The following is a 20276-nucleotide window of genomic DNA, read 5'->3' as shown; positions in this document are numbered from 1 at the left end:
CGTACCTGCTCAGTATCCCTCATGCAGTATGCTTGTGTTTCTTTACTTATAAAACTGTCTGTGCCTTGTCTGTGTTCCACCAATCTTCATCCACACTCCCATCATCAACATACTAGCATCAAATCCTTGTACATTACTTCTAGACTACAAGTCCCTCGCTGTGTGTTTAGTCCCTATTTTCCTCATACCGTCTTGTTTGGATTATCTTTTGGATTACAGACCTGAGATTTGTCGCTTAATGCTTGGATTACTTGACTAGCCTTGAACGAAGCTGCTATTGACTTTACAGACTTCTAAAGTGTTCCTCTTGTTTTACAAGCTCATTAAATCCCTTTAAATCTTTCCAAGTTTATGTCTTTGGGGTTTCCAGTCATCATTACAAAAAAAAACCAAAATGTATATCAAGGACCACATTAAAGAGAACATATAGCAGATTAACTTCAGTTCTACAGCCAATAACCTTTCACTGAGTAATGTCATAAATATTGCAACTCCTAACCTGCCTGCAGGGAGTACAAAGTGTATGTAGTCGAACACCTCACCCCTTCATCTCTGGTTCCAATTATTGACTGTGTATGAGGAACCCCCCACCCCCTGGCGTTCCGAACAGGAAGAACCCGAAACCAAAATCCCATAGACTTCTATAGAGAAATAAACAGTTGTTACTCAGGATATTTGTGGCTTTGAAATGATATCAAAGGTGAAGAAATGGGACTCAGGAAATTGGAGTTATGGTGGATTTTGAAAAAAATTTTTTTTTGGAAATTTTCACCCCCCCCCCCTGGTAGTCAGGAGGTTGAATCCTCCCAACTAATGAAGGACCACACACATCCTCCATATATCAGTGTAGTCATTGTTGACTCATCCTGGTTTTAAGTATGCTGAGTTTGTTGGTTGTATTAGTTTATTTTAGGTTAGGCTTACATTCTGTTCTGTTCACTTACATATTTTATCTTTGCTTATATGAATTGTTATAGCTAAGTAATTCATGTAACATCTATCTCTATAGCACTACAAAAGTAGAAACTAATCATTTTAAAGCTTGAAAAGTGATTCTGATAACTGCTGACTTGTTTCAGTGAAGTAATTCCTAGAAAACCCTCAAGTTCCTTAAATATTCACTAACGTCTGTGTGTCTGAGGGAAGCACATTTCTTCATATTTATCCTCCCGACGCTGGTATTTCTGAAAACACATTTGTTTCTGCTCTCTTCTGTTTTCCCGTTGAAGCTGGGATGCTTTTGAGTCGAGGTAACTTCTCAAGGAAAGCCGGCAGTGGAGGAATCTGAGTGTAATGAGGTTTGGGGCTGAGAGATGATGAGGAGGAGGAGGTCTGCAGCCAGCTATGACATTTCAAATACCCTTTAACCCTCCTAAGGGAAAGTCAGCACACTCTTTTAGTACAATGCAGAATCCAAGTGATGCTTCGGACTATGACTGAAACAGATAGCAGCTGGTGGGTCAGGCTCCTCTGCTTTCAGGACGGAGGTGTACAAGAACACATGCAGATCCTCACTTATACTGTTGGCTTCATAAATGGTCAACAGCCAGCTGAAAACTTTGCTTACATCAAAAGAAAATCAAGAAAACCAACCCCACGCATCTGTATTTACAATCAAAACAGACGCATCACTCTTGAAGACCAGCCCTTTATCTATGTGTTTGACGCAAGGACAGACATTTGAAAAACACAAGAGAAGACACATTATTCAGACCAGGTTGCAGATTCAGTTAAACTTATTTTCCTGGTTTGTTTGATGCCTTGATTTAAAGAGGAAGTCATGTCTTAATTCAACCAATTTAACTTCATTCAAGAATCAGAGCTTTGGCCGTTCTCTCTCAGTTAGAACAAGTCAAACTATTTCTGCCAATCAAGTTTAGAGGCTCAAACATCGTCAGTCGAACCAATCAAACACACTCCTACATAACAATTTGGACATTTTTATGGAGGCTGATTAAGTGTCTGAGGTTCAACAAGAATCACAGCTACAGAAGCTCGGTAGTTGGCCTACGGTTTTCATGAAATTGAAAGTAAACAGTTTTATTTTCTCCTTCAATAAAGTTTTGGAGAGCAAACATTGACACGTTTTTTAACTTTAAAACAATGAGTGCAAGCTGTGTAAATAGTCTGGAGGCATACGTGCAGGATTATGGCATGTGCATGAATGTACCAGGTGTGTGAGTGTGTAATATGTGTAAATTGACCATGTGTGTGAGTTTATCGTGTGTGAATTTACCATCTGTGGGGTATTTACCATGTATGGGTTTAAAGAACTGTAAAGTTTAGCTTCTTTAGGTGAAATAACTCATTTCATTAGGGGTGTCAAATTATCGCATTAATCGGGATTAATTACCTACAGACGTGAATTTTTTTTTTATCACAATAGTCTTATTTTTATTAGATTAGAACTATTGTCATTAAAGGTGTAACGATATGCTAAAATCTCAATTCGGTTCGGTTCAGAGTTTCATATTGCTCGGTTCGGTACTGCTGTTTAACAAATCTGCCTGATATGAACTGCTATTTTATGAACTATTATTTTGTTATTTACTGTGTCTTTGTGTGTGTTTTGCTGCCGGACACCTGAAATTCTCCCTTAGGAGATTAATAAAGTGACTTATTAATAAAAAATGACTTACAAAATGCATTTATTGGTTTTTACAGAACAATGAATAAAATTGACCTATGTCGGTGATCTGCTCAAACAAATAAGAAAAACTATTAGCTGCCAGGAACCAAAAGCTTTGGATAATTAACACTGGCCTAAAAAAAACATTTGAACTTGCACATTTTTTTTCTCGTAGACCCGATTGTTACAGTCGGTGATGCCGTTTTAAGTTCGTTAACAGAGTGGATGTGTTACTGTGTAACGCTATCTTTGTGTAACAATGTCGACACACAGCATTCCACTTATCCAATTGTCTTTTCCCTTCATGGATGCTGACAACAAAGCCGAAGTGTTCCCCCCACACAGGAGAGCGTAAGGAGATGGGGGGGTGGGTCCTCATCTCTGGCCTGGCGCCTGCATTAGCCATATGTTGACACGCTTACTGTCCGTCACCTAATGGGATCTTGAAGGAAACTCACGGCTAACATTAGTTCCGCCTCGGTGCAAAGTTAATACAGTGGCGATCTGGGGGTTAGCCCCGCGTATAGCCACTAAGACTCATGGGAAGTGATTTTTGATTTTAGATTTTTTGATTTGAAATTGTTTATTTCAAGCAATCAAATAAGAATAATACACAAAACAATACAATCATCAGTTATACATTCGTACAATGACGTATCAAACTGAGGATATTTAGACATATTAATAAAAATTGCTTGAAAGGTTGTGGGAGGAAGTGAATTTATATAATCCCACCCCTGTTCTATCGTAACCATTTTATTACATGATTTATCAATATCCGGTTCATAACTTTTATCAGACAGAATTAAGAATCCTGAAGTATCAATAAAGCACATGACAAAGATGAATTACTTAAATTATTATGGAAAAAAATAACTTGTAGAAATCAACATGGCAAATGCAGATCAGTTATCTAAAATATATGCAAATTATGTTACGTATAAAAGTCTTGTATATGATTTATAAAAACAATACTATATCAGTAAAATAGACATTACTCTGTTTCAAAAATCTTCATAGCAAAATCTGATCAAGAATCAAAAGTTAAAATATGTGCAAAATTATGTTACATTAGGAAAAATAAATCATAAATCAATTTTTCAATTTTTTGAGCAAGTGAAGTAATATTAGAAATCAATCAATTTAACCATTTTCAATAATTGAATAATCATTTATTTTATTCTTTTTTTCATTTATTATAATTTTTTCAGAATAAGGTAATGCTGTGAAGTAAACTAAAATAGGGTCCATATTCTGTCGAATGACCAAGGTTGGTATTCTTCTGCTGATTAACAGCTGTTCTTCTGGAAACAGAGTTTATGGATCTTTTCGATATTATGTCTGCAGACATTAGATTAAGGTCCAATTACCTTCTTCAGCTGATATCAGCGGCGCTGAAAGTTGAGGTCAAGTTGTCTGCAGGTCAGAACTTTGCTGAAAAGTGTGAAATCTTCTGTGTTGAAACCTTAACCATCACTGAGAGAGCTGAAGAGAAGTGAGCTTCATGTTGCTACACTGTTCCTGTGTGTTCATAATAAATGAGTTTTAATGCCGGAAAGCAGATGGAGCAGTCCATTGCTCTGTCGTGTGGAGTTGGAGGCAAACAGTCAACACAGCTAGTTAATTAGCAGCTCGGCTCTCATTTCCCCGCAACGAGTGACATAAAAAAAAGAAAAAACTTACCGAAACAGTACAGAAATGACCAGAACCGAAACTGCCCTACCGAAACGGTTTGGTTCAACTACGTGTCTCGTTACACCCTTAATTGTCATGTTCTCACATATATATATTTAAAAAAAAAAGGTGGATCTGTTACTTGCAGCTGAAAAGGTCTCTTTCATCGCTCCCAGTGTACATCTTAGTGTCTGTGTGCTGGTGTGAACGTGGCAAGCACCGCTTTGAGTCTCATTGATTCAACTTTAACTTTAAATACGTTCACACCGCATTTAATTGGAAATATGAACAGCCTTGCAAAAAAAATCGGTATTTTTCAAAAAAATCGGAATTGAGCATTAAGCCCTGCAGTGTGAACGTACCCTAAAACAGAATTAAGCTTTTTAAAATGTTTTTTCCCCCTGAAAACAAATAGAACTAATTAACATTTTTGAGTAAAATATAAGTAAAACCAATGAAACTTCACTGTGTAAACTTTTTAGTGAAAATCTAACTTTTAAAGAACATAATGTTGGTCATTTTTGTGTAAAATTATCTAAACATGCTTCTGTTATAGAATTGGTAGTTTTACCAGTGTTGCTAACCCAAACATTAAAAAATGGTTTTATTTAAATATTTGTTTAAAAAGGAATTTTATAAATATTGTGTATTTCTTGGGGTTACACAAAAGAAAACTTAAATAAACAGTTGATTTAAAATGTCTATATCCTCATTCAGACTCAAGTTGAAAATGATTAATGAAAATATAACAACTTGAAGCCTCAAATTCAGGCTTTTTGTGTTACAAAAACCATCAAAAAGCCAGACACGTCCTGGAGGGAGCGATCGATATCACTTCAAATCACAACTACTTGAGGGAAGTTGAAAGCGGAGCAAAGTGTCGTCATGTGTCTGAGTTTGCGGCAGTTGCATGTAAAACTGCTCGTTCATTCTTTGCTCGCAGCACATTTTCTGCAGCTGATACTCCAGCTAAATGTGTTTTTGACTCCAAAATCCTTTACGTGCCCCGGAGAGTTCAAAGTAATATCTTCTGCTGCGCTGAGGAGCTGTCAGCTTCCTGGCATCCTGTCCGGGTCTCCAGGAGCTCTCCTCCCTCCTGACTGATGCAACGGCAAAAACAATCTTCCAGTCTTAATCTGTCTTCCATTTACCAGCAACCCGGGGAAAGACATAAGTGTCCTGCATGTCAGCCTCAAAGGGAGCAGAGAAATTAGCTTTTGATTGTCTCCAGGCTGTACCTAAACTGTCAGCTAATGCTGTAAAGGAGGGGGGGGGGGGGGGGGGGGAGTCAGAGCACAAACAACTTCTGTTAGTGCTGCTCAAATGAATGGAGGGGCCCGCACTCTGCTGCAGGAAGTCTGCAGGTTTCAGGGCTGCTCATTCCTGATTCTCGAGATCTACCACCCTGACTGTTTTCCTTATCTCCAAGTCCTGCTAGCTGCTGACTCCACATTCTGATCGAATGAACACACCTGGTTCAGGTAATCAGCAGCAAGCAGTGCAGGGAGAGCTGGAAAACAGGCAGGGTGGTAGATCTCCAGGACCAGGAATGAGCAGCACTGCTTTAGGTGTTAGCAAACAGCAGGTAAAGCACCGAGTTCTGAGCTTTTCTCTCTTAATAGTTACATGCAGGTGAATCTGCATCACTAACTAGACTTCTGGAGACAACTTTAGACGGGTCTGTACATGTACTGGCTTTAGCAGGGGGACACGTCTGGCCCCGCAGGGTTTGAGTCCCTGGCTGCATCATGTGTTACTGATGGTAGCCTTTGTTACTTTGGTCCCAGCTCTCTGCAGGTCATTCTCTAGGTCCCCCGTGGGATTCTGGGGTTTTTGCTCCCCGTTCTTGAGATCATTTTGACCCCATGGGGTGAGATTCTCAGTGGTCTTGTAGGTCTTCCACTTCTTAATAATTGCTCCCACAGTTGACTTCTTCCCACCAAGCTGCTTAACTGTTGCAGATTCAGTCTCCCAGCCTGGTGCAGGTCAACAGTTTGGTTTCTGGGGTCCTTAGACAGCTCTTTGGTCTTGGCCATAGTGGAGTTTGGAGTGTGACTGTTTGAGGTTGTGGACAAGTGTCTTTCTATAGATAACCAATTCAAACAGGTGCCATTAATACAGGTAACCAGTGGAGGACTGTAACTTCCTCTTACAGAAGAAGTTACAGGTCTGTGAGAGACAGAAATCTTGTTTGTAGGTGACCAAATAATTATTTTTCCACCATAATCTGCAAATAAATTCTTTAAAAATCAGACAATTTTATTTTCTGGATTTTCCTTTCTCATTTTGTCTCTCGTGGTTTAGGTTTACCTATGATGACGATTACAGACCTCTCATCTTTTTATCTGGGAGAACTTGAACCATTGGTGGCTGATTTAATTCTTTTTTGTCCTCTGTACGACCCACGGTGGCCGGGATCGCCAGATGGACGTACTGTTACCGCACGACCTTCAAATGAGCCCAAGCGGCCTCTGACCGATGTCACAAAATCATCCGGTCGCTGTTTAATTTGAACTTTTTCTTAAAACCTTGTAGAAATGCGACTGCTGCCTGCCGATTAGAAATGCCCCGTGCGGCCACCTGCCGATTTTGCTGAAAAACTTGCTTTTAGGTCGCAGCGCGGTGGCATTTTGGGACATGTGACCCAGGTGAGCTCCTCCTTTCTCTGTCAGTGCTGCCCTGCACTCGGATGCATTAGAAGTTTATAAAAGCCTCCCGGACACCCCAACAAATGTGTCCTCAGTGTCCTCTACTGGGGGGGGGGGGCTGCATTGAAACTTTTAGAATTCTGTGTTTGGAGTCAAATCCAGTTTTTCTCTCAGGTGAACCTAAAGTTTCACACAAAGTCAGACGGGGATCAAGGTGAACAGAAAGGGGAGGAGGATCATTACCTGAGGTGTTTCTGTGCTGAAGATATCTACTCCAAAGCTCAGGTTTCAAACTCCAGACCTTAAAGCCAGGTGTCCTACATGTTTCCCAACTAACTTGCCATTGAAGCATCTTATTGGCTAAACACACCTGATCCAGGTAATCAGCAGCAGATAAGGCGGGATTTCTGACAAACCAAGAGGAGGCTGGCCCTCAAGGCCTGGAGTTTGACACCACTCCGGGTTGAACCGGGGTTGAATTTTGATATTTATTAAAATTATTCATTTGACGTTTAAGTTTATTGCAGGTACTGCACCCTCTCACATCTCTAATTCGCTTTTAAACATTCCGCCTTAAAGTCCCCGCGTTCTTTGGACCAGTGTGTGCTGCTGGTTCCGAGAACCAAATGAAAGTTCTGGGGGGATCGAGCGTTTGCCGAGAGTTTTAAAGCTAAGCTGTTCCTGTGTTAATATCTGCCTTGCTTAACTTTTATAAGTCTTATAATAATAATAATAATAATAATAAATTTTATTTGTATAGCGCTTTAAATGGCACACAAAGACGCTTTACAACACATGAGCAAAAACAGTTAATAAGAACAGAGCTAATATAATAAAATAATTAATAAAAACATAGAAGACAGATTTAAAGATTAAAAGCTATTTTAAAGAGATGAGTTTTAAGTGATTTTTTAAACACTGGGAGGTCAGTGCAGTCTCTGAGATGTTGGGGCAGAGTGTTCCATTGGGTTGGAGCAGCAATTGTTTATTTATTGTTGTAACATTGTGTTCAGCACATGAATTGTGGTGGAAGGAGCTCTAGAAATGAATTAAAATGTAGAAAATGTAAATTCCCACCGACCATGTGTGGCACCTTAAAGAACTCCCTGGGTTCTTGAAGACCCTTTCAGGATGTGGTGTTCACACTGGACTGGTGCCGCCCAACACTAGCGCATGTACTCACTGTCAAAGGAGCTCGGTGGTCCCAATTTTACAGCAAAATAATAATTTGTACAACTTTCATTTTGCTCTTCATAATCCTGCTGGTGACTTCAGAGATTTCCTGTCCGACACATTTAGTGTTTGACTCATAGACATACATGTGTTGACACTATGTTTACATCCAGTTTATGTATGTTTGTGGATGACAGCTAACCCTCTCCCAGGTCATTCCTGTGTCTGTCACTGTCACAGCTTCAGTGTATTCATCCATCAGGGGGCAAAGACCTGTTTAGAAGTAACACCTCCCTGGTGTTTGCTGCTTTGCTTTACCTGATGCTTCTCTCCCATCAGAACCCTGGTGGATTTGGTTCTGCTGCCACCAAGTTAGCCCTGCTCTGAACTCTGTCTGTTAGCGTGTCAGGAAATGTCACCAAAGTTGGCCTTGTAAAAATGAAAGCCTTTTCAAAGGCTGTCTGAAGAGATAAGCAGAGCCTGTCAACCCCACTCTTGAATACAAATGGCCTTTTTAGCATACGGGGAAAGAGAAGGGGAAGAGATAAGAGAGGAAATGTGTCTTGGACGAGTCTGCATAAACCGCAGAAAACCAAATGAAAGCAGCACAAACAGATGCGTGTGAACAGATGTAGAGAAAATACAAGAACCTGATGGAGGTGTGGATATATTTTATTAATTTCAGCATTTTGCTGAACTGAATATTTGATTTCCTTCAAATGTTAGGGTGTTTCTGTGTGATAGTCGCTTAAAGAAAAGCACAGTTTGAAGATTTTTTTAACCTTTTTTTTTAAATAAACTTAAGGGAAAAAAGAGCCACTTAAGTGGTCTTTGAGCAGGAGTGTTTGAACTCTAAAACGTCGGCTTTTGAAAAAGAAGTTGAAACTGTTTTCTTAAAATTGATGATGTAGTCTAGGAGGTTAGACAAACATCGACGAAGTTCGACCCAAAGCTGGTGGTCAACAGTCCAGATTATTGGACAATGAACTAACCGACTGTCATGTTTGCTGCTGCTAATAAAGATTTTTCAAATGGGGTTTGAACTCTGCACAGTTAAAGTCTGTGTTGGCTGAGAGGAGCTGAAACACAAATGGGTGAATGCCAATCATGAATCCATACCATTGACTGTATATGAGAACTGGACTTAGTGACCCCTCCTCCCTGGCATTCCAAACAGGAAGTACCTGCTGGCTCCAAGAAGCCAAAATCCCATAGACGTCTATAGAGAAATAACAGCTGTTACGTTCTATTGGTCAGAAGAACCATTCTTGTTCTAATACTTTTTTATTAAACGTGTTCTTAATAATCCTCATTGATCAGATCGAGTAAGTGGAGCCTGCTGTTCCCCCACGTCCAACGTTCATAACGTTTGATTGACAGATTTCGTGTAGCCCACTTTCAAACTGTAGGGATGTGGACTGGCAAAAAGCTCACTCCTGATTGGCCAGAGTGATTACGTTGACACAGACCGACTAAGGCCAATCGCTGCTTACTAATAATTTCTGGCGTCCATGTTGAGAAAAAAAAGTAGAATGAATTTACTTAATTTGGTTGTAGCCAGAAGTAACAGAATGATTTAAAATAACAAACTATTGAAATAGGGCTGGACAAAAATGATGGGACCTCCATAAAAGACTGAGAACTAATTGCCCAGGGGGTCATGATGAACATCACAGCTGTTTTCAAACCCATAATCAGTCAGTCTGCCTATTTAAAGGGAGACAAATAGTCACGTTGCTGTTTGGTGTAAAGGTGTGAACCACACTGAACATGGACAACAGAAAGCCAAGGAGACAATTGTCCCAGGACATTAGAAACACAATTATAGACAAACATGGTAAAGGTAAAGGCTATAAAACCATCTCTAAGCAGCTTGAAGTTCCTGTGATGACAGTGACACATATTATTCAGAAGTTTAAGACCCACGGGACAGTAGCCAACCTCCCTGGACGTGGCCAGAAGAGGAAAATTGATGACAAATTGAGGAGACGGATAGTTGGAACTGAATCCAAAGAGCCCAGAACAACCTCCAAAGACATTAAGGGTGAACTCCTAGATCAAGGTACATCAGTGTCAGATCGCACCATTCGTCATTGTTTGAGCCAGAGTGGACTTCATGGGAGACGACCAAGGAGGACACCACTGTTGAAAGGAAATCCTAAAAAAGCCAGACTGGAATTTGCAAAAATGCATGTTAACAAGCCACAAAGCTTCTGGGAAAATGTCCTTTGGACAGATGAGACCAAACTGGAACTTTCTGGTAAGGCACATCAGCTCTATGTTCGTAGACTCAAAAATGAAGCATGCAACCAAAAGAACACTGTCCCTACTGTGAAACATGGAGGAGGCTCAGTTCTGTTTTGGGGCTGCTTTGCTGCATCTGCCACAGGGTGTCTGGAAGTTGTGAAGGTCAAATGAAATCTCCAGATTATCAAGGCATTCTGGATAGAAATGTGCTGCCTAGTGTCAGAAAGCTTGGTCTCAGTCGGAGGTCATGGGTCTTTCAACAGGACAAGGATCCAAAACACACAGCTATAAACACCCAAGAATGGCTCAGAGAAAAGCGTTGGACTATTCTGAAGTGGCCTTCTATGAGCCCAGATCTGAATCCCATTGAACATCAGTGGAAGGAGCTGAAACGTGCCATTTGGAGAAGACACCCGTCAAACCTGAGACAACTGGAGCAGTTTGCTCATGAGGAGTGGAACAAAATACCTGTGGACAGGTGCAAAAGACTCCTTGACAGTGATTGCCTCAAAAGGTTGTGCAACAAAATATTAAGTTATGGGTACCATCATTTTTGTCCAGCCCTATTTCATTAGTTTGTTTTTTTAAATAATTCTGTTAATCAACAACTCAAAAGTAATGGCTGATTTTGATTATTTAATTTTCAGTAAATTTTAATTTATTGTTACTTTTGAACATTTCAAGTCTTTTCAGTGAGCACTGTTGACTTTCTTTCTTCAACTGAGAGGTACCAACAATTTTGTCCACCACTGTATCTATATAGTACGGAGCCCGTGTCCTGACATTAAGATATAAAAATATATCTTGTTCCCACAGGTTATTATGTCGTTCGCACGAAATACTATTCCGTTCCCACAAGATACTATTGCGTTCCCTCAAAATACTATTCCGTTCCCTCGCAATGATTAACTCGTGCGAACGCAATAATTATGTCGTTCGAACGCAATAATTCACCGTCATTCAGTCATTCAGGCAGATATGCTCTCTGTACGCCGGCAAAACTAAGCCGCTTTCAGCGGTAACTTCCGTGTGTCTGTGACCCATATTCGTTCAAAAAAGGAACATGAAAAACATTTCATGGTCTTGTTGTTAGACCTTGGTCACAGGAACACGGTGATTGGCCAGTGATTGGCAGCAAAGCACGCTGGGAAACGTGACGTAGTGCTATTGTTGTTATGCTACAAGCTAAAGGTAAGTGCTTTAGGCGAAGCAGCCTGCTTAATATGATATTTTTCAGATTTTCATCGAGAAAATAACAGATCGACCATTCTTGCTTTTATTTTTACCCCTATTGAATGCTCACAGAGACACAGAAGTAGCGGCAGGAAGCGGCTTTTGCAGCAAGATGACTGAGGGCGTACCAGATCATCATGAATGAACGTGACTACGATGGATGCTTTTGTGCTTTTTGAAATAAATAAATCTGTTCTCTAAACATCCTCCGTGTCTTCAATGCAATGTAATGAGACACACACAGACAGAAATGTGAAGGTATCTGCTGTAAATCTATGACGTAAATTAATAACAGGAAATGATCGGCAAGTCAGTTAGCATGTATCCTTATAGCCTTCGAATGTAAAGCGACTGACTGCTAAAGTTAATAAAAGACAAGTCCTGAATATTATTATTCCTATTCGACCCTAAACTACAATATCAGCTGTCTGACAACAGACCAGCCAGTTGCCCAAATGCCGGCATACATGATCAGAGAGCTCTGCGGCGGAGCTAGCCTAGCAGGAGCTATCTTTTGACAAAGCAGCCTAGTTATCATAAATCTTTTGATATTTTTCTTATATTCATTGAGACGGTAATAAAGTGATCATTTTTGTTTTTCATGTTCCTTTTTTGAACGAATATGGGTCACAGAGACACGGAAGTTACCGCTGAAAGCGGCTTTTGCCGGCGTACAGAGAGCATATCTGCCTGAATGACTTATGACGTGAATAATTATTGCGTTCGAACGGATTAATTATTGCGTTCGAACGACATAATTATTGCGTTCGCACGAGTTAATCATTTCGAGGGAACGGAATAGTATTTTGAGGGAACGCAATAGTATCTTGTGGGAACGGAATAGTATTTCGTGCGAACGACATAATAACCTGTGGGAACAAGATATTAATCTGTGGGAACAAGATATATTTTTATATCTTAATGTCAGGACACGGGCTCCGTAATATAGTATATACAGTTAATGAAAACAAAAAAGTATTCATAGAACTCAAATTTATGATTGGAAATAGAAACAGAAATAGAAATTGAAGTGGAAACCTGGTTTGTTGCTGATTTGAGAAAATTATATTTTTATACAACTACTCACAATAATAATAATAATAATAATAATAATAATAATGCATTTAGGAGTCTGAAGAATTCATGTTTTACTTACTTCATCTGAAAACCTCCTAGTGTTCTGGAGGAAACTGATGAGCTTTTAGATTATATACCAAACCAAAATATTCATTCTTTTTTAGAAGTTGTGTCACCAGAAAGCACAGGAAGTCAGAAAATTTTGCCTAAATGTAAAAAAATAACAAAGAAAAGGTCAGTGGATCTACTGGCTATGGGCAGAACCATCAGTCAGCTCTTCAAAAGTTTAACAAAGCTCTCCTGAGCGCCGCTTTCATAGATTTCCTCTGCTGTGTGTTCATTCACTGGTCTCATGATGCATATTAAGTCAGCTGGTGAATAATGAAGCCTATCTCCCAGAAATTAGAGACACACTCTGGATTCCCTGCAGGTTAAAGCACCATGAATATTAAAGCACAAGGTTACAGAGAGAAATGCAGACTGGAAAGACCGCAGCAGAAAAGCTGTGAATTCAGGACAAAGAAGCAGCAGAGGAGAGTTCCTGGCAAGAAAAGCCAGATCGGGCTCTAAATTGACATCGGGAGTGAAACAGTAATTGTTTGGCTCACTTCAGAAAACAGGGTTAGTCAGGGGTAATTAAATTGCCAGAGCTGCCTGGCTTGTCACAGTTAAATCTGTGGAAAATGAAATGTTATTCATGAAACGGTAAGAAAGGACATAGTGGTAGAGCGTAAGCTGCTTGAAGGACAAGTCTAATTGTTTGCGGGTTGACAGTCCACAGAGGCTTGAAGTCAAACTCCTTGTGTCAAACAGCGATGGATGTGTGGAGACGCGTGTGTGAACGCCGGGGCGTCAGTAGAACAACCACATCAATAAGCAGAAGGTGTTGCCCCCAAAACTACCCTCAGGAATGGCAACAAACCCTTGAAACCTCATGAGGGTTAAGGATTGAATACCAATTTTAAGCTTTCTTGCTTGGAGGCGTCAGAGGACAGAAAAGACTTGCAAAGCATCAGCGTCAAGTGTTTAGGGTGAACGGGTTGTTTAAAGAAAAACGTTTAAAAAATCGCCCAATCTGCCACAACCGTTTGACCCCCAAAGGTTGCCTGGCGAGCTTGAGCTCTTTATTGACCCAACCTTGTAGTAAACGGTTTTAGAAGGTTAGCCTGAGCACGGTTTGGAGTCGAGGCGCTCTCCAAAGCTATGACGTCTTTGATGCGCCATCTTCCTGCACGTGCTAGCTCGCTGAAAAGCGTTTAGCATTTCCCTCATTGTAAAGAAAACTGTACATCGCAGATCAAGGGAAGCCAAAACTTTTTTGTTGCTTATTTTAAAATGAATCTTAAGAAGATGTGACGCTTTCCTGTAAACAGATGAAGGTGCAGAGTCCCTTTTAAAGTCGTAGTAACACCCACCCTTATGGGGGGTTGACCCGTACAGGTGCTGCAAGTTTTAGGGTTGTCTGGCTCATTGGAGGGTCGCCTTCGTGGAGCGTCTGCATCGTGATGGGAGCGCAGGTGTGTCTGGCAGTTACCTTGTCACTTGTCCGGCTACCTCAAGGGACGCCGTTAAAACAGATTGTACCATTGTACCAAGGTAAATTTGGGTTAATAAGGTTTTCATAGTAGTGGTCTAGTGGCCCTGAGACTGGAAGTTGTGAGTTTAAATCTGCAGGGGATTCATATCAAAGACTTGGGACCCAAAGTCTCCCTGCTTGGCACTCACTAGTTAGAGGTTGGATTGGGGGTTAAACCGCCAAATGGGTCCCATATGCTGCTGTCTCTTTAGCTCGCGGCTCCACCACGGGGGGGGAAACTGACTGTACGTGAACGCTGCATGAACAGCGTTTGTACGATAGATGTCAGTGACCAATGACCCCTGTAAGATGTCCTCACAAACTACACTGAGGTTAACCGAAAGGTGCGCAGACTTATTAAGTGAACGGCATTAACAGGCTCCTCACACAGTTCGCAGGATCTCTACGACACGCCGCCGTCTCACCTACTTTACTCAAACGTGTCGTTTAAGTGTTCACTACCGGCCACAGCATGCCCGTGGAAACAACACTCTGGTTCTACGAATTCACTGAGCGGTCTGCACCGATTACAATTCCTGCTGGTCACCTGCATGTCCCGCGCAGGTTGGCCCATTTTTCATCCGCAGACAGCCCATATCCGCCCCTAAGGGCAGTTGGGACTAAGGCTTAAGGATTTGGTTTTCTGCTCCCAAACACTGAATCATCACCTTAGCAGGTGAAGCTTTTGTTTCCCTGTGATCACCTGTCAAAATTTAGCAAATGAGCTCCTTTTCAGTTTTTTCCAGAGAACGAGCAACTCAGCTGCTCCCCAAAGCTCCCCTGTGACCCCATTATCTGCTATCAGGATGCTGCGTTTGTGATGTTCCACCATCCGAACTGATATTACGAGCCCGCTCTCCTGCTGTTTGGCCCCTCACTGTGCTGTAAAAGTCACTTTGTTGTGTCCTGTTCTGGGCTTTAGTGTAGTGAGGAGAACATTTCTCTCTCATGCCCAGACATGCGTGTGCTATTGAAGCGGTGCTACTAAAACACGTAGACTTCTGCCTCTTTTCTTGGACGTCCAGCTGATAACGGGACAGCCGCACGTTTCCTTCTCCATCTGGCGTTCCCATCTCCCTCCTGTGTTTAACGCCACCATCCATCGAGCCCTTTTTGCAAACTGAAAACACACAGCAGGGAAAGGGCTGAGGATTTGTCACTTTTATGTTAGGACACGCTGCGTTATGCATCCATGGTGGGTGTAGCGTTTAAAACAACAGCAGTTCAAAGGGATGACCCAACTGTGATCATTAATTCTCATTAAAGTGGAAGCTCGCCGCCCTCATGTTTCTTAATCTTTCTCTTGGAGCTGGAGGATGAGTTGTTTTCGCGATTTAAAGCAGTTTCGCATTACGACCTGATTCACTTTTCATGCTGTCTGAGCTTCTCAGCTGCATCCCAGCTCCTCCATCCCTCTGTCATGCATGAAGCCGCCGCCCTGCTGGCCGCGATGACCGATTTGTTCCTGCAGGAAGACCTTCCCAGGCTTCTGTCTGGACTTTCAGATCCTTGATAAAGCAAACCCAGTGTGACTGTCAAATCAGGACAGGGGTCAAAGCCATTTTTTTAGCTGATGCAGATTGCAAAAATGAACCCAGTTTATTCCATGCCTTGCAGTGTTGTTTTACAAATCTGTGACTCTGAAAGGTCACTTAAACCAAATAGTTAAAAACCGTTTTCATCACTTGAGAATATGGCAAAAAGAAACATTTTATCTAGATCAGACCTGGAAAAGAAAAAATCACACTTTCATCTCTTCTTGTTTAGATTATTGTAAATAATTTTTACTTGTTTAAATAAATACTCAATAAATTATTTGTAAATGATCCAAATGGACATATGAACCCCACTTTTGTCTTCTTTAAGTTGGCTTCCAAGTAAGTTTCCAAAAATAGTTTTCAGAGCTTTACAGGGACAAACTCGAACATATATTACTGACCTTTTAACCCCTTACTCTTCAGCTTCATCCTTGAAGTCTACAAACCCAAATCATTTGAATATTTCAAAAGCCCGCCATCAAACAGGAGTTTTTGGAATTTCCCTTCTTTGTCACTGCATCAGATCAACTCTGAGTGTTTTGTAACCCCGGTTTTCATGTTCTAAGTAGTACAATGATTTTGACTTTTATCTCCAATTTTAGCGAGCCCTGCCAGTGTTGGGTGTTTTAAACTGTCTGTGTTTGGGGTTTTTAACCAAAAAAAAACAAACCTGAATACAAAGGAGCTTCAGGGGTTCGAATGACCAACACCACCTGGAAGAAAGCAGATGAACATGAGAAAACAAACATAAAAACAAAATAAATGTCCAAATTCACTCACTCCTTGGTGCACTATTTAGGGCGTTCGCTGTTTGTTGGGGTGTCCAAAAAAAAATTTTTTAAATCCAGTTCCCTGGAAGAAGTCTCTTTAAAAAACTGAAGAGCATCCATGCTTATTAGACTGGCCAATATAGACAACAGTGAATGATTTGTCATTTTAATAAATGTATGTAAATCTATATTCACGTTTTCATCATCAGAACTCAACGGATTCATAAATATTATAATATCATAATGACATGTATTTACTTTGGCGAATGGTTAAAGTTGGCGTTTAAAAAAAAAAGGAGTTAGCATGTGTCCGAAATGCATTAAAATGTGGGATACTGGATAGTCCTGCACTATATCATTGTAGGAATTATAAGGAGTAGTGAAGGAATTTGGACACAATCCAAGATCAAAACCGAGATTTTTACCAAACTGAGGAAAACCAGAACAACACGTTTAAAAAGGGTCTGGATTAAAGCTCCTTAATCTCTCTATTTTTATCGCAAAACTTGTGCTCTAACTTTGAATAAACTTTTAATCTCATCTCATCTTTTGACAGAAGCACTTTGTGGATTTTTTTGAAAAAAGTATTCTAAGTAAAATCCAGTCCAACATCCCAGCTTCAAATGTATTTATTTGTGGAGCGGTGGTGAGCTGTCCGAATTAAACAGCGTTTAATTTATTAATCTGAGTCAGCTTGACATTTTGGATTCCGTATTAAGACTGCAACTTTATCAGATTTGAAGATGTGGTTTTATCTGGGCGGGTAACAGGAACACAGCTGTGCGGCCTCATCAGCCGCTCGGGTGGGGGGAACCGGGAGCCTGACAAATCTGCCGCAAATGACAAGAAGGATTTGACTTTTCATTTTAGACATGGCAGAGGAGCCCATTTCCAAGCCGAAAATGGGAACAGGCACATTAATTCAATAGCATGAAATATAACTTTACGAGTCTGGCTTGTTATCATTGCTGCCAGGGGGGGCAGCCGCGCTGTCCGGGGCCGACATCTTTGATGGGAAACGCCAGCCAAGGTTGAGTGAATGTACATCCTGACTGACACGCTGCAGCTGGCTGTTAGCCACCACAGTCCTAGCCATCCTGCACTTTTACACATAGAAGACCATATGTCCAGAGTGAAAATAAAAGAGAAGCAGGTTTACTAATGAGACATGCAGCAAACAGACCTGATGTTTCATTCTGACACTTTTATTTAATTGTCTCATTATGTGCTTAAAAAAGGCTCCAGATTATGTTTCCTAATGTCGTTCATCCACCATGCAGAGTCGCCTCGATGCTTCGTGAAAGAAAACTCCATGGCTGTGTCCAAACTGGAGGGCTGCGTTCTTCCTGGGCTGCATTTGTTGGCTGCTGACATCACAGCGCCGCGACACGTGCTGTCCAAATTCAACGACTCCTTCAAATGCGGCCAACGAATGCAGCCTTCTTTTTCCCGATTTCAAGGATTGGTCTGGCGTGTCCTTCTATGCTGTCCCTATCCCAAGATGCATTGCAACTGAACCAAGACGATGGCGGACTGTGAAGCGGGACCTGGAGTTGGAGATAATTACAACTTTTTCTGATTACACCTCCAAAATAAAAAGTTGGATCAAATAAGCCAGGAAATTATTGAGCTTCCCTGGTTCACTGCCCCTCTCTGTTCGGGACTCACGGTTGCTAGGTAACAGGACATTTGCTGATGTAACGGCTGCAGTTACCTGAAGGCCAGACTCGTCCAAATTCACAGCAGTCAATGTCCGTCCTACCCACTCGACGAAGGACCCGGCCAATGTCGCCCAGGAAGGCTGCGGCTGTTGAAAGGCGTTGCCCTTCAATGTGGACACAAAATATGTTCATCAACGAAGGTTCTGGCATTGCAGGACACTGATGGATTTTTAACAGTTTTAGTTCTGGAGGAATTTGACCGTAAACATTCAGCTTTTCTGCATGCAGCTAAACTAGTGTCAAGAATCTCTTTATGCCTTATAGTTCCAACTGCCCTTACGGGTGGATACTGGCCCTCTGCAGGTTGTAGTAAGCACTTATATAACACGTAATTGGAAAGTAGGTGAGACGCAGGCGTGTCGAATGGATTTTTCCTTTTTATAACCCCCCAAAACCCATTTACCGTGCAAGGAGCCGTTAGTGCTGTCCACGTAATACATGCCTGACTGTTAGAAGTGAGGAAATTAGACAATCAGAGTGTAGTTTGTGTGGACATCCTATGGGTCCTTATTTATCACATGCACACCCTGTGTGTGTCACATACTTTCAAGGTCAGTAAGGAGTAGAGGCTCACATTTTTTCGGGAATTCCCACGGTTTGCAGGATTCCCGTGGGATGGGAGTCGTCTTTGCCAATAATCACAGAACTGGGATGGGATCAAATTCGTACGGAAAAGGGACGGGAGTGAAAACCAACCAATAAAAACAATGACAAAACGGTAAAACTGAGCCATTTAGTTTTTTTCTGATAATATGCCAATAATGAAACTCAATGTAAGAAAAGAACTACATTACCCATAATGCATCACTGTTTCCTGTCACGGTCTCCACCCTGGAAATCTTAAGTGCAGCGATCATGTATCGCTGGCAGCAATGGAAGGATTTACAACACACGGGGAGTCCCATGCCAGGAAAAATGACATCCAGCAAAGAGTCAGGATGAAAGACTCTTCTGTTAAGTTCAGAGAGCTGGTAGGAAAGTCAGATGTAACAAAAAAAATCACAAGAGTAAAATAATATTAAAGTAAAATGATAATAAGAGCAAAAATGTAAGGAAACGGGACAGGAGTGGGGCAGGACAGGATTATTTTTTAAACTTTGGTCTGGGAGCAGGACGGGACAGGAATAAAAATCCACTCCCATGTCATCCTCTAGTAAGGAGCCAGTACCTCACTAATAACAAGAGTGTGGCGTTTGGGAACCGTACGACACAAGTGTGTGCAACTTCAATTTGCCATACAAATATTTTATGATACACTTACCACACTAAATGGTACATTCCATTTTCATGATATCCCCTGACGTGGCCGCATGAGGCTTAAGGGAACTGCAAGACACACCTGCCCCCTTCCTTTAAGATGCAGTCGGTCCTCTCTATGACCCTCCATGGACCACCAGCCTGCCTGCAGGACCCGTACCAGTCAACACCCCGTTCAGGTTCATGTGACTGAGACTTAAAGTCTTGACTGTAAATGTTAAATGCGGGCCGGCTGTGGTGCAGCGGTAGGAGGGTCGACCCATGATCGTAAGATTGCAGGTGCGATTCCTGCCTTGGACGCCCATGAGTCGATGCATCTTTGGGCAACACACTGAACCCCACCTTCCCCCTGGTGGTAGGCGGGCGCCAGTGTTCGGCAGCGGAGCCGCCACCATTGTGTGAATGTGTCTGTGACTGTAAAGCGCCTTGGGCCTTGTAGGTAGAAAAGTGCTATATAAGTATAAGCCACTTACTGTTTGACTGTAAATGTTTAGGAATGAACTGCTAACACAGCTGCAATTAGATTAAATATGAAATGAAACAGATCCACTTTGATTACAGGGTGCTCATGAACTTTACCATCTGACCTTCTCACTGTAAATCAAAGGGAGACATTTGTCATTTTTCATCTCTGTGGTTCCATCTTCACTGGGGTCTTCAGTCTTGAAAAATATCCCAGAGCAGCTGTGAGGTTTTCCATTTTTAGAGTAATGTTTCTTCCTCTGAAGATGCA

The 20276-nt window shown here is 41.4% G+C and overlaps 2 long non-coding RNA genes across 4 annotated transcripts in view; one reads left to right on the top strand and one right to left on the bottom strand.

Moving 5' to 3' along the window:
* The window catches only part of LOC105355690 (uncharacterized), a 64834-nt gene that overhangs the window by 20740 nt on the left and 23818 nt on the right, over window positions 1-20276 (top strand). The window lies entirely within an intron of this gene.
* On the bottom strand, window positions 15438-19279 carry LOC144983711 (uncharacterized). The gene is made up of 3 exons (XR_013647477.1): window positions 18280-19279; window positions 16466-16508; window positions 15438-15765 (listed from the first exon to the last, which is right to left on the bottom strand). It is a non-coding gene; the product is annotated as an uncharacterized LOC144983711 (long non-coding RNA).

This window comes from Oryzias latipes, chromosome 14 (genome assembly GCF_053564925.1).
Source record: "Oryzias latipes strain Hd-rR chromosome 14, Olatipes_Hd-rR_3.1".
Classification (NCBI taxonomy): Eukaryota; Metazoa; Chordata; class Actinopteri; order Beloniformes; family Adrianichthyidae; genus Oryzias; species Oryzias latipes.
The sequence above is the reverse complement of the archived record's forward strand: the minus strand, read 5'-3'. Positions and strand labels throughout refer to the sequence as shown.